Raw genomic sequence first — 11,254 nt, 5'->3', positions numbered from 1 at the left:
TGGACGCGTGGACCTGTCTGAACTCCCGTGTATCCAGAACATGTGCTCGAGCCAGCTGTCTTACTAGATGTGGCCTGTATGGGATTTATGGGATAAATGTTTTCACTGTTTCACTACTCATTTTCCAGTGATCATGTGTGGGGAAAATGCTTGAAGTTGTAATACCACATGTGGCCACAGAAGTCAAGTCACAGTCTCTCCTGGAGTCTTTCCTTCCCCACATCATTCTCCATCTTTAGAGGTGCGACTGTGCTTCTTCTAATGATCTCACTGCACCTCTTTCGCGGCTGACACTAAATGAACACCACCAAATGTTTATCTTGATGTGCAAAGTGCAAAGCAGTGGATGGAAACAGCTTTTTAACCCTCACTTCCGCTGTGGAAATTCCTTTCAAATTTGCAACACATTTGGATGAAAACTGGCAAGAGACTGCATTGTTGATATTGAATTTCAGCAATAAGCAGACTTACATGTCTTAAACCATATATTATTCACAGCCCAGTTGCCAGAATAAAACGTAGGCATTGGGAAAATACAAAAATATGTGCAAACAAAATACAAATGTGTTAAATCTGTATGTTTCTAATAGGTCAAAGTGACGTAGTTTAGGTGATGGTTTGCAGAAAAGCAGCACGCAAACATTTATTGTGGCAACTGCGTTAATTATTCGAGTTCTGTGCCATTTTATAAGAGCAGAAGATATTGAATAATTATTAAATTACAATAATAATTAAAAATAATTGTCGTACTTAGACCGAAAGTCCGAAAATAGATTAGGATGCTTTATCACCGCATAACCAAGACTATTATAGTGATTACTAATGCATCACTTTACAATAAGCACAGCATCTTCCTCACTGGGTCCATTTAAGGACATTACAGTGCTATTTATGTTTTATAGTGTATGTGCTTGTTTCTGACCCCTGTGCAATCTTCTTCTCCATCAGTGAGAATAAAAATGTGGCGCAGTGAACTATATTGTTATACACACATCATGGTGCACCACGATTCTATGTTTTGGCACACACACATATCAATCGGCTTTGAAGAGAGAGAGAGAGAGAGAGAGAGAGAGAGAGAGAGAGAGAGAGAGAGAGAGAGAGAGAGAGAGTAGGAGGAGGGCTGTGCGCAACGTCGGTGCCAATAGGCGCTGCGCTGTCTAATTAAACCCCTACCACGTAATCCCAGCGAAACCATCCCCCCGTTTAAATCCACTCCAACGGCGCTCACCATTTAAACACACTGTACTCCGCTGCTATCACGTCCCAAACCCGGCCCCTGGAGGAGAGGACCCGTCAGCAGCAGCAGCACCACCACCACCAGCCCCGCACCGCAGCACCATCACTGCTGCCTCTCTCCTGCACGGTAACATGGTCTGCAGGGCTCGGCTGCTGTAGCCAAGGGCCACTTACTCAGTCACTCAGTCAGCCAGTCGGTGTGTGTGTGTGGATGTGTGTAAGTGTGCAGCAGTAGTAGTAAGCAGACGGAGATCTCGGTCGGTCCGGCAGCGCTGTTCAGCAGGAGCATCGGAGGAAGGAGCGAGCCGAGCATCCCTGCATCTCTACCCGGCTGTCCTGCACACCGGCCCCGCTGATCCGGAGCAGGGATACCCTCCTCCTCCCCTCCACAGACACCACCTCGACTCCATCGGGTAAGGAAGAGGCTCGATATTCGTATACATCGCAGATGTGTAGCGTACTGAATATGTGCATGTTTTCTGTAATGCTATCGCTGGTAAAATGAACCCGGCTTCTGGAAAAGCGACACAGGCGCTTTTGTTTCCGCGCTGAAACGGTGCGTTTTTCGGCTGTGTGGTGACAATAAACCTCCGAGTGAAGCACAGCCAACAGTATGTGATCTGAAAACATTCCCGTGTACCCCCTGCAGTCTGACTAGATGCTCTGCTGGACAGATGTTCTGTAATTTTGTGCGCTCCACTCCGGCTGATCATCTTCAGGGTCCTTAAATCGAGTTAAACACTGAAATAAAAACACGAAAAGCATCTTTTGTGCAGCCAATAGGATGACAGCAGTGTCGGTCTGCCATTTTTATGAATGATCTTGACGCGGGACAAGAGGCAGGGATGGATGCGCATTGTGGTGCTCTGGATCGTACAGTTCTCCTCCTCTGTTTTAGAGCCATGAGGTGCATTCATCTCCCAGCTCCCTTAAAAGAGGCAGGCAGGAATAAAAGAATAAACCAGAGGCTGAAGTGCATCCTCTTATTTGTTGCTTTATTTCTACCCTACTATTAATGACCTACGCTGTAATCAGGGGCGGATCTAAAGAAATATCCATATGGGGGCAGGAGACTATAAGGGATGGCAGATATATGCTGATTTAATCTCAAACACGTGTTATGAATTGCTTGGAAAACACCCCCAAAGAAGACATTTAACTAAAAAAAAAAATAAAAATAAAAAATCATTATTGTGGCACATGAGTAAAGCTTGAATAAAAGGATATCTCAAGGTGTAAGGTAGGCTAGAAATCAATAAATTGTTTTATTTCCAAATCTTAAGACATGTTTCCAATTGCATGCCTTTTTTTCCTTCTGTCACTGAACACAAGTCCATCAGCCTAAACTATGGCCTGAAGTGATCATCATTATTATTATTTTATGTTATTTTAAAATTTAAGTAAATTAACGTGTGTGTGTGTGTGTGTGTGTGTGTGTGTGTGTGTGTGTGTGTGTGCGTGCGTGCGTGCGTGCGTGCGTGCGTGCGTGCGTGCGTGTGTGTGTGGACAAGAACAAAACCAATAGAAATGAGAGACTAAAAGTTAGGGCCACCTTTAATCCCTCTCTGCAGCCTGAAAAAGGGCCAAAGCATGGCTAAATCCCATTTAAATGCCTATGTATGAAATGCACAATGCACACAAAAAGCCATTATTAGCGCTATTAGACCAGCAGGGGGCCACCAACTCTATGCAAAGCCTGCTGAAACAGGTATGTTAAATAACAAGTTAGTCTAATTTATCAGGAGATTGTAGTTACTCCTATCCCCAGCTATCAATCATAAGTCTGTAGTACATTTGTAGAGATTTCTACCAAATATGTTGCTTTTATTTTTAATTTAATTAATTTAATGTATTTCTTTTGCTGTAGCAGGATTAATATAACAGCAGCTGGATGACCAATGGTATGATTCTTTTCTCTGTTAGTCAGTGTCAGGCTGGGGGCTATCTCACAGCTTGGTGATAGGCTGATAACAGCTTAACTAACCAATCAGTGTGGTTATAATGCAAGTTGTGCTCTGCTCAGTGAGCCCACACCCTCTTAAAGCTGCTGTCTCTGCATCTTATGTGTCGTATAAACATGTTGTTTATCATTTCATCCATAATGGAGACAGAGGAGGGCTTCTCTTGCTCATTGACAGTAATGTTGTGGACTAAATAAATAACAAGAGGCAGGGGCCTGGTGGTCCTTGGGGTATATTACATGACATCTTTAATTATCATCTGTCACTTAGGTGTTCATGACCTGGCTCTCCTTTTCCTTGAGATAACAAGCCAGTTTATGCCTGATTCAGGGCCTGCAGTGCTACACTGATATGATATGATTTGCCTCCCTGTTTACTTTCCTAAATGCCACCCAGCTGTTGCGCGCCTTCCATGTAATCCTTCCAGATTTAACCGGTCCCTGTCAGACTTGGCATTCGGCACCAAGAAGTGAGATCTTGTGCAGAAAGCCTGTTGTCATCCACCCAGGAATATTCAAAAGTGTCACATGAGTAGCAGTTGTAGGGTCAGAAGGCACTGTGGTCACTCCGCAGTTGTCATTCAGTGCGGCTAATCGTGTAAAGAGTGATGAAGGATCGGATAATGTGGCCGTCACTGGGTCTGACCCAAGGTTAATGAGAATGTGGTGCACGGCGGAGGAGCGGTCCTGACTAATTGATTCGTATTTGGGAATAAGGAAACGTGCTCAACTCATTTTGAACAGGATGTGAAACAGGCAAAATCCTGCCCCTGATGTTTTGTCGGGTAGAGGCAGCGTTTAGCCTGCATTTCCTAATGCTGGTCTCGTTAATGCTCGTCAAGTTGTTACATAAGAAGATAAATGTGTGCTGGAGCACCTCTCTCTCAGTCACCCTGGCTCCAAAACACACTTGCCTGCACACACACGCACTCTTAATTTGTATATATACACACCAGCAAAGGTTTCAGCCCTCAGGTGTTAAGCACCTAGAAAATGATAGATGTCGTAGTAAAGGTCTGTTTCAGTGAGGCAGGTGATTTGCAGTGCAGAGGGAAAGCGAAATGGTTTCATGATCACCTCTCACGCTCTTCAGTGGCTCTTTCATGCTTGTCTCCACTGTGTGAAAGTACTTCTTTCTATATTCTGTACCGCAGGCTTTTCACAGGAATCATCCAGTGTTATTCATATAGGTGACCTTGCTCTCATGTAATGCTGGTGGAAATTCTTGACTAGACGCCCGTGACCCTATGCATGCATCGAATGCATAAGTACACGGCCTGAAAGTCACTTTGAATCAAGGTTTTTGTCTCGTCACGTGAACACAGCTCAGCGGTGGATCACGGGATAGAAACACACAGGCCCAGTCTCTTGGAGTTCTTTCTTTCAGGGAGACAAGTAAAACCGTTGAATCCTCTGATGCTCGGAGACCTTGGTGGAGCTGGAGTGGCCCCCGGCCTTTGGGGTGAGGTTAGCATCCCCCTGCAGAGGCCTGCTGTTTGTATATCTTGACAGATGATGGATGATGGTGGAAGACCAGCGGAACAATAATCATTAAGAGTTGGACATAAAGGCTTGGTGTAAAATGTCTCTGTGGTCTGGTTGTATAACTCAGTAATGGAGAGGAAATGGTTCTGTTTATCCTTAATGAGAGTTATGTTACATTTAGTCTTTAGTACTCTGGTGTTATGAGCAAATAGCACTTTCCCCATGAACCACCACCATGATTGTAATGATCAAGATTGATACCAGGTTTGAGATAAAAGACATTGTCCCGCACCAAAATAGGCATCAGTGTGGACAATAAACAGAAGTACAAAAATCTCAAAAACTCACATAAAAAAACAACTGTTCTGTGTTGATGTCAGACCGCATCGTTCATAGTAGTCTAACTGCAAAAGTAGGATTTCAGGGCCTTTGAACAATGTCACAATCTTTGCCTCACCATAACCAACTACCAACTTTTGGCTTCCTAAACTTACTAAATTTACCAGTTTTGTTGCTTAGGTGTGAAGAGTACAAGCAGGTATGGAGTTTTCACTGTGCAGTACTTGCACTTCTTGCACTTCTTTAAAAGACTCACAAGAGGAATCGTGCTAGCAGAGACCAAGATATCCTGACTTTTAGTTCCTAGTATGAATCAAGCTTCAAAAACACTGGATTGATTATGGATTCCCATAATGTAAGGGTAGCATCTTCATTAGACACCCCGCCAAGAGCCACAGAAGACATTATTCAGATGTTTTCACAGGTTGAGCGTCACTCTGCTTGAATAGTAAACTGAATCTCATTTGTAGGTGGAGTACCCCTTTAATGAAATTACAGCAACCATAATTCATGTACCTGGGAGGATGTACAGAGGTACAACCTTCACACATAGGTTGAGAAGGTTTGCAAATCGGTCCATGTTACATCTTTACCTTGAAACTAGTGACAGTCAGAGAAGACATAAGGAATCATGCTTACATGCTCCGTGAGCCTTCTTTCTTTGTGGCTGTGTTTTCATATGTAGTGGAGTAGGTTGGTGGGATGTGGTGTGCATGGGTTGACATGAGGTCTGTGTTTGCCGTGCACGCTGCTGGCCCTATAATCTGCCCTGATCCTACTGGGAGGGGCGTCTCCTGCCCGTCAGACATGCAGTCTGATAAAGCCCGCGATAAGGCCGAGATAGCAGCTGCTCAGCTGGAGGTGGACAGCTCGGAGCAAAACACAGCGCGGGCCTACACCAAAGCTGTTACCAGTCAGTCCGAGTGTGATGTGCCATGTGGCTTAGAGCACAGCCAGTGATGAGCCTGGGCCTGGTTAGAGCATCCTTACTGTATGAATCAAACTGAGAATGATAGGTATTTAAATGAAACCAGATAGAAGTCCCATCAACAACTCATAGACATGACTATGGGGTAAAAAAGTACAACATTTCCCTCTAAAATACATGTAGAAGTAAAGCACAAAGTGGAAATATTCAAGTGCAAGTACTTCAAAATTGTACTTTAATCAAAAGATATGAAGCTTAAGCAGCATAATTGTTCAAATCTCTAGTTGTAGGCAGGTCGAGCTGACTGCAAGTGAATGCAATCAACACTGATTTGAAATAATTTGATGGGATTGGTAAGTGATTCCTCCTTTTGTCTTCCAATAGAAGCATCAAAATAAATAAAGTAGGAAGTACCACGAAAGAGCAGTGGGTTGAAACAATAAGGTAGCTAATGAGAAAGGAGAAAAAAAAACATCTCATGAAAGCTGGTAAGAAAATAAGTTTGGAGAAATGACAGTAGTTCTGCTCGTTCACCTCCTGTTCTCTCCTCTCCTCTTCGCTCGCCATTAGGAGGCTGAAAGGGCGGCCAATTACTCCCCGAGCTCTGCATGTGGTTTGGCTAATGAAGTCAGTGGGGAGAGAAGTGTGTGAGCGAGTGTGTACGTGTGTGTTCTTTAGCATAAATGGGCCAACAGCTCTCAACTGATAATGTGCGGTGGAGAACACGCAGTCGCCGCGAACTCCAGCGATACCTCTGTCGAGATCGTATCTCAAAGCAGCCTCTTCCTCTTCGCCTCTATCTGTCCTCGTCTGCCATCTATCACTTCTCTCGCAGACCACAAGAATGTTTCTCTCCCCATTTCACGTCTTGACTTCATTTCTCTCTGCATGTCTCCCTCTCAACCATTAGCTCTCTTCCTCTTAGTCTGTAATTAGCCTTTCATCTTCTTTCAGAGCATTTTTTTTAGCTCACCTTGTCTCTCTGTCAAATGTAGATTCAGTCTAAATGGATTAATGGTTAATTAGTCCCTTTAGACCGAGGAGCTGTACAGTAGGCATAACAAAAATATTGTCTTTTCTCACGGCTCTCTCCTGACTCTCGACTCGGGCATTCTCTCTTGATTAAGACACCTCTCTTACACCTTTCAAACAAGACATATTTGCAGTCAGGGCACTGCACCTGTGGGGACCTGCTGCAACAGTCTCGTCTGCTGTTTCTCAGTCTGTTTGTTCGATGCGTGCAGAAGGGGGGTTTGTCCGTCCTGTTGCCTGATCCACTGTCATCGTTCTATCTGAGATTGTGGCCTTTCTCTCTTGTGATATTGGTCTTTTTTACGGCTGTTTTCGGCCTGCAGGAGTAAGACCAGAACTCACAGACTGAAGTACAGCCGTGAATTTCTCAGTTAGCTCTGCAGTTCTGGCACTGTGGTAATGAAAGAAGGCACTGTTATACTGTTGAAGGAAGGTCATGGACTGCACTCCACTAGAACCCGTACTGTTTGGGTGAGGAGGAGGGGACCATAGAGATAACAGCTGCATCACATACCCCTGCCCTCTATTGTGCTCGCAAAACACTGAAGAGCAAGTGCAAAGTTTCTGACGGTGTCCAGGAACTCAGAGGCTCAGAGGACAACACTCCAGCTCTGATCTTCAAATCAAAGGTTCTGGACAACCTTGAGATAGGACCCTCATAAGACGTAAAATACAGAAAGGGGTGTGTGTTTATATGAAAACATGTTTTTAACTGCCACAAGCATTGGAGAGCATACTGTATCTCCTGATGAAAGCAGCCCTGTTATGGGTGCAGAGGTGCTGGACCTCTGCTGTGGAGCCATCAGAGGAGCCTGCAAATCTTACTGAAAAGCTCCTCTCGGCACCTCTGATCATAATGCTGTTTAGTTCCAGTCTACCAGCCGACTTTGAAGAGCAGTGCAAGGACTTCATGGTGAGGCCTTTATTCAGACGCTAAATCACTGTTCTGAATGTATAAACTGGGACATTTATAAAGAATCCTTTGCAGATTTGTCATCATGTTACATTCTGGGAACATGTGGTCATTCTTTGCAAAAGTAGAGTGAGAACTGAGAAATGGTAACACATGGAAAGGCGTTCGGTCTGTGTTTGGAATGTGGGATGAAAAGTGTGCTGTAATCCGCTCTGATATGTCTGAATCGGCAGATGAGTTCAGTTTTATCTGAGGTTTGATGCACATGATTTTGATCAACAACTCCGTGAGAGGGTAGAGGGCTGTAAGATACAGACTGATGAAGGCACAGAACGGCTTATCAAGGAGAGGAACAATCTGGTCCTGACAGCACTGGGAGTAAACTCCTAAAAGGTATATTTATCTATATATTTCAGTCTTCTCTGGAACTGCAGACGGTACCCAGACTTTGGAAGGTAGCAAACCAGCAGCAATGCCACATCGTCTAAGCCGTGATCTCCCCGTGTAATGACAATGTTAAAAAGAAGATATTAGCCATGACACAAGGCTGACTGGACCGCCTCCAGTTAGCTTATAAGACAAGGAGGGGGGCTGAAGTTGCAAACCTGTTAAATCTTGTTTTGCGGCATCTGGAAGAGAACAAGAAGCATGCAAGATCAGTCTTCACTGACGAATTGTATTCAGCCCCACGTCCTTATATTCCTTTTGTATTTACTATTATTGACTGCTGTCTGTAAGCCAAATTGCCCCTGTGGGACATTAAAGCTCTACTCTACTCTACGCCTGAGCAGAATGTGAGGAATTTTATGGAAGAATAACCACCAGCTGCGTCTCCACCTCAGCCACATGAATATAAACAGAGTAGTGAATGTCGTGCCTGTGTTTTTTAGCTTCTTTAATATGAGAATAGAGCAGTATTGCGACAGAGGAGCGAGATAAAATGTTCTGGGCCAAAAATTCTAACATGTTTCATATCATGACAGCATCAATTAAGTTCAGCATTTCCCCCCAGCCAGCCTTTCGCAGGGCTCTCAGGGCAATAACAGAGGGCCAATCAGAAATAGAAAAATCGATCTGGCGCCGGCTGGCTTGGATGCATTTACAAGCAGCCGTAATGACTGCAGACTCATTTCTTCAGCGGCTGGTGCAATCACACAGCAACCTTTTTTCTGTGGAGCTGTGAGCAAAAGAGCAGCATTATTCTGGAGAATCTGTTCAATTAAAAGTTCGTCTGCCTCTCAGAGCACCGCATGATACTCTCGTAATGTGAGCTGCTGTGCTTATGGCTTTTTCTTTGATGATGCTTTGTACCTTCATTCTGAGCAAGAATTAGACCAAATCTCCAAATAAACCTTTCTGTGGGCGGAGATTGCTGTTTTAATTCTTGCTGCTGCTTAGCTGTTGTGCTGAATTAGCGGTCATCAGGAGGCATCAATGTGGGGAGATTTAAGTGATTCATGGGGGCAGTCGAGAGGGGTTTGCTGGTGATCAGTAGTGATGAAGTTGCGTGGAGCCAGACATGCTTCTGTGACTTCCTAATTAGAATGAATTACTGTAAACATGTAGTTTGCTAGTGCGGTGGTGGATGGTACTGGTGGAGCAATAGTACATTGGAAAAATGCTCAGTGAAAGCATGAAAGTGGTTCTCAGGCAAAGTTGTGCTGTATATATTCTGTGCTTCTGATCAGATCCCTGTGCTCTAAGAAACATGTTGAATGCATTTCCTTCCTCATGAAACATCTGCAAAGTTGATATTTTTTATTTTTGATCCTGCATTGTTGACATCCATGTTTGGCATCGTCTTTACATTTGCTGGTGCATTGCTAAGTTTCTTTTACTGACACCAGCTGCCAATTAGTGGAAACATGAAGGTGCGTCACGTCAGTGTATACTCTAGTGTGCGCACCCTCACGCACAATCACGACATCCAAACAAAATTGTTAAAAACACACAAACAGACCGGGATAAGCAGGTTGGCTGTCAGCTGTAAATAGAACAGCCTCTGTCCTTTACATAAAGCAGATCTGAATCTGAACCCCCCAGTACAAAACAATACAGAGGTCTTAAATGAAAGCAGTGACAGTGCTGCACTGAAGCTTACACGGCTGTCACTGATCAGAGTGCTGTGCTGCTGTGCAAGCTGTTTCTCTCCACCCTGGAGATGTGAGATGTATCTGTGTTTTCGCTAGCACATTAACCAGAGACGTGGAGAAGGTGGAGAATAAGATGGGAGTGGAGAGCAGGAAAGAAGAGCAACGTTTTTGGAAAGGGCGATAAAAGGAGAAAGTAAAGGAGGTAGAAGGCGAGAGAGAGCTACAGCTGAAAAGATGTGTACAGCGTGCAGCCCCAGAGAGTCATTCCCTCTGATCAGTTGACTGAATCTCCTCTATGGGAAATATGTTACCATTGATTGTCAATGTGGATGGTTCTTTTTTTTCTCCAATATTTTTACAGCGCATCAGATGACAGTGTGAACGTGACGATGCATAAATGGCGATTGTAAATGGAGTTATCACCAAATCTGCAGCTCCTCTCCACCTTATAATGAGCTTAAGCTCAACTTGACTGTTTTGGTTCACTCTCACTGCTCTAGTAGTGTCGTTTCTGGCTAGAAAATTCAATTTTCTCAGATGTGAATATTTGCTGCTTTTATATTAGCCTCGACATGAAATTGAATATTAACAGGTTTTGAACTGTTTGGTGGACAAAACAAGTAACTTGTGGACGTCCCCTTTGGCTTTGGGAAATCGTGATGGGAAGTTCTTACTATTTTCTTACATGGAAAAATGTAAAAATTCCCCTAAGATTTGTAAAAATGTAAGAATTTGGCTCTTTTTACCATTCATTTGATGGACAAAATATTTAACTGAGAACATAAGATGCAGATTAATAGAAAATGAAAACAGTCTTGGCTAAATTGCAACAGAATCAAGCAGCATGTCTGGTCCTAAACTGTCCATTAATATAGGAAATTAAGATTCTTGCTAGTATTTTCAATTACTTCATCAAAGTAATGCAAATTATCACATTTCATGGCGTATTTTTTCTTGGTAACTGTAACGGATTAAAATTCCATTTATTTTGTGATTTAATTACATGTAACCAGTTTCTCCCCAACACTGCTTGTGCATCATTTTTATCATTTTTCTAAGGGATCCTCACTAGAATTTAAATGTGGAGCAGGCTAATTATGCAGAGCTAAAATAAGGAGCAGTGTAGAGTTTCATCCTGACAGATCTCCTTATCACCCAGCTGTAGTAAAGAGTCACACTTCCAGCAGTTGTATCACGCGCACAGCTTCGTGGTAAAGATGAGAACCTGGGGAAGCCGCTAACCAGCGACGATGTGATTCTTTGCT

The 11,254-nt window shown here is 43.6% G+C and overlaps 1 protein-coding gene across 1 annotated transcript in view; it reads left to right on the top strand.

Annotated features, from left to right (window-relative positions):
- The first annotated feature begins 1,140 nt into the window (after positions 1-1,140).
- The window catches only part of LOC139345545 (hippocalcin-like protein 1), a 44,524-nt gene continuing 34,410 nt past the window's right edge, over positions 1,141-11,254 (top strand). Inside the window, exon 1 of the mRNA XM_070984189.1 lies at positions 1,141-1,652. The gene's annotated coding sequence lies outside the window, so the exon portion shown is untranslated. The remainder of the gene's footprint in view (positions 1,653-11,254) is intronic.

The sequence above is a fragment of the Chaetodon trifascialis genome, chromosome 17, assembly GCF_039877785.1.
Source record: "Chaetodon trifascialis isolate fChaTrf1 chromosome 17, fChaTrf1.hap1, whole genome shotgun sequence".
In the NCBI taxonomy this organism is placed as follows: Eukaryota; Metazoa; Chordata; class Actinopteri; order Chaetodontiformes; family Chaetodontidae; genus Chaetodon; species Chaetodon trifascialis.
Note: the sequence above shows the minus strand (reverse complement) of the source record. Positions and strands in the feature narration are given on the sequence as shown.